Here is a 3,776-nt window from a genome sequence, read left to right as displayed (position 1 = left end):
CAACTGTTTTCCAAAAAAAACCAGGAGCAGAATTACTCTGTGCAGGCTCTTTTGGTTTCAACAGTGTTGATTCAATCCATTGTCTGCTGGGATTTTCTCCACTGCAAGAGGAAAAAGGGGGTGGAAAAAAAGAAACATTTAAAGCAGGGAGCAGAACAAAACTGGAAGTTTTGAATCCTCAGCTATGTCATTTTTGTGTCAAATCGTAAAAATCCCAGGTATTATCCATCTGACAGTGTGGATGCATCTGATTCTATATTTAGAAGCTCAGAAATAAGCTTAATAAGCAGCTTGATTTGCCATCTCTAGGCAGGTGTGTGCACGGGAGGATGCTCTGCTGCTGCACCCTGAACTCCTGCTCCCCACTCCACACGTTTTAAAAAAGGGAAAAAAACAATCACAATTCAGATCTTAAATTGTTTCTTGAGGGCCTCCCCTGCAAAGTGTTGAAATTAAAGATATTTGAGCTTGCCTGCTGGGAGAGAAAGAAGTTTAGTTGCCTTGAAATGAGTTATAAAATATTAACAACGAGCAATATCCTCCTGTCACGGAGACACGGGGACCTGGTTCCTTGTTACTGCCTTCAGTTCAGAGGGGGTTTGGGGAGATCAAAGCTGAAATCCCTGTAATGCCTTTTCCCCCTGTTTTTGGCCCCTCCAGGTCACACCTTTCCAAGCAGCTTTTCCACCCCCTTCCTGGTGAGAATCCATTAAATACGGGGAATAAGAACAACTCTCTTGGAGATATTTTCCTTCCCGTGCTTTCTCTTCCCTCTTTTTGCTTATTTGAATGCTTACTTTCATCAAAATTTTAAATGTATGTTATTTCTGTCTTTCTAATCTTCTCCCATAATAATTTTTGGGGGGGGAAAAAAGAAAAATCTCACCTGTGACACTTCTTGCATTGAATTCCAGCCATTCCACGGTGACAGACACCACCTTTTGCCAGACAAATTCCTTCTCATTACCCAGGAAGTGGAAGAAAGCCTTAATTAGGAGCTCAGATTTCAGGATTATGCTGTCAAGGCCATCCAGCCTCGAGGTTTGGGTCCCTGCAGACCCAAATAATGTCATGACACCTCTGCCAACATCCTTTAGGAGCTGGAACAATGAGAGGGGTCTTTGAGCAACCAGCTGAAGGTCAGAGGTTCCTTTCAAGTGCAAGACAGTTGAACAAAATAAAGCAAAAAGGTCTTAAAAAAACCCAGGAGGGGAAGTTCTGGGCTGGTTCTGGCTGATGTGTCCCCAGGACTGATGTTGGAGGACAGTGGGTTTCACTGGCATCAAGTGCAGGGTTTAGTTAATTTAAAGGGGAAAAAATCCTTTGAAAATCCCCCAAGATGTTTCTATCATCAATTCAATGAGCATTATTTGAGGTCTTTTTTTTTTGCAGGATAACTCCAGAAGGGATAAACAGAGTCTGACTGGGCAGAATGGGGAGAAACTGGACCCCTGATGGGACCCCTGATGGGACCTGCTGAGGGACCCCCCCAGCAGAGGCTTCCACACAATTCTTCTGTCTCCTGCACATGCTGGATTTAACAAAACCTTATCAGACATCCCTCTGCTTGTCTTGTGGAGTCCCTTTTTCGGGAAGAAAACCAAGGAAAAGCAATTTGTGAAGCCATGAAGGCTCCTTCACATCAGAGCCCTGGGATGGCAGAAGTCAAGGACACCCTGGGACACTCCCGTGCTCCTTGGACCAATCCATGCAGGACAACACTCTTTGCTGTGATTCCTTTTTTTCCCCTTTTCCTCCATCTCCAAACTACAGCTCAGTTCATACCCAGGTTTTTTTTTTACTTTCTTGCCACCAGCTGCACATAAACGTTGCATTTGGAAGGGGTTTTCTGCTTTAACCTTTCTCTTCGGAGGCCCCATAAAGGGACCAAGGTGCAGCCCTGGGGCAGGACCTTTCCTTCGAGTAATTGTGCTTTTTCACTTTTTTTCTCCTGCTTTTAAAGTGCATTCTGCTCATGTTTACAGCTATTTAGAGGAAAACACTCCCTTTGCCCTAAGAACAGGTTATGGGCTTGTAATGCTGGAATAAAAAGCAGAGTGATTTCATCCTGGCTGTTGGAGATGGGCTCAGCCAGGCAGTAAAAAGGTCCCTGAGCTGCAAGACCACAACGTGTCTGAGGCAGGGCTGGAGCACATGGTTAAGGCAGCCCTGGAAGAGAAAAAACACCATTTAAATAAAGGATTCTGTATCTGCAGAAGCTTTTGGAAAAGGGGGAGATGGGAGTCCCTCTTCCAGACCCTGGTTCAGGTCAAAGATTTGGAAATTGTGGGTGAAAACTGGGGAGAAAGGACAATTCCCAGTGCTGCCAGTCCTGTTGTAAGGGGAAGGAACAGGGCTGGGAAAATGAGATATGATCCAATGAAAGATGTGATTACAGGGATTGCTGAGTTCCCTGACAAACTGGGAAAACCACATGGCCTGGAAAAAAAAAAACCAAAAAAATAAAAGAAGGGGAATCGAATGTGAGCATCAGTGCTTTGGAAGGAGTTAAAGGTGGGTGGGGGAGTGTGGGATCACACCTTGAATGAAAAGGTTCCCCCGAGCCAAAACTACTCCAAAAAAACAAGTTTACCCCCAACCCTCCCTTCAAAGCGTGAGACAAATATTTGGAGACGATGCTGAGGCATCTTTAGTTCGTGTTTGAAGTGGAATTTGGGGGTCAGCCGGACCCCTGCACAACCCGGGACTTTCAAAGAGCATCAACCTCCCAGAACGCCGCAGAAAGGCCTTTTGGAAGGGCACAAAGGCGCTGAACGGCTCCCAAAAATTGGCTCATCGCCTGTTTAAAGGTCAATGCTGATAAGGCCCCGGTCCAGCAAAGTACTTTAGCAAAGCGCTTGGAGTTAAGCACCTGTTTTGTCAGGGCTGGATGAGCATCATCACGGCCTGTTCACATGCAAATGATGCTTTCCCGTTATCCTAAACCCGGCACCGATAACTTTCTCCCGTGCCTGACTCTGCAATCTATAATAATGAAGAGCCGAAAGCGCTGAAATGTTGATTTTTCTTCTCTAGATTCAAAGGGGTTCGGCCCTTCCTCCAAAACCCGAGCAGGGGAGGGGGATTCCAGCTCAGGTCCCACTGAAAACTCCTTAAAAGACAGCATTAAAAGGGACCATTTCAGGGATTTCAGCTCTTTGCTGGCACACCTCTGTAGGAAAAAAATGGATTTTTCCAGCTTTTATTGGTTTCAACATTCCCCACGTGGCCTCAGCGTGCTCAGACCTCACATCAGTGTTAAATCTCCCCCAGTCTGAACTGGGAGGACCATCTCCAGCAGCAGAGGAGCACGGAAACACCTTCTCAGCAAAACATCGAGCTTCACCTCTCCCAGACAATACCTGCACACAAAGAAATTACATCCGAAATGATTCCCCTCCATCTCGGTAAAAGCACATTAGGAAAAACTTCCATTTCTAGGCAAAAAAAAAAAAAGAAAAAAAAAAAAAGACTTGACAGCTGTGTTGAAATTACCTCTGGTAATTTGAACTGAGTGGAAGCTTTTCTGTTCGATTGCACCAAAAAAATGTAAAGCATGTCACTTATTAAGCTTTTATGTCTGACATTGAGCCCGGTACCTGACGACATCTTCCCAGCAATCTGGAGATCAGGCAGCTTAATGCACTCGGAAACGGTGGAATTAGGGATGGGGGGAAGTCATTACATTGGAAATTAAATGGGCTCTCTTGTTCTTGAGGGTAATCTCTCAAAAAAAAAAAAAAGTGTCGGTGCAGAAGTCAAAAAGCATCTCCCGC

Source organism: Manacus vitellinus, unplaced genomic scaffold (genome assembly GCF_001715985.3).
Source record: "Manacus vitellinus isolate BGI_N305 unplaced genomic scaffold, ASM171598v3 scaffold_43_pilon, whole genome shotgun sequence".
NCBI classification, from domain to species: domain Eukaryota; kingdom Metazoa; phylum Chordata; class Aves; order Passeriformes; family Pipridae; genus Manacus; species Manacus vitellinus.
The sequence above is the reverse complement of the archived record's forward strand: the minus strand, read 5'-3'. Positions refer to the sequence as shown.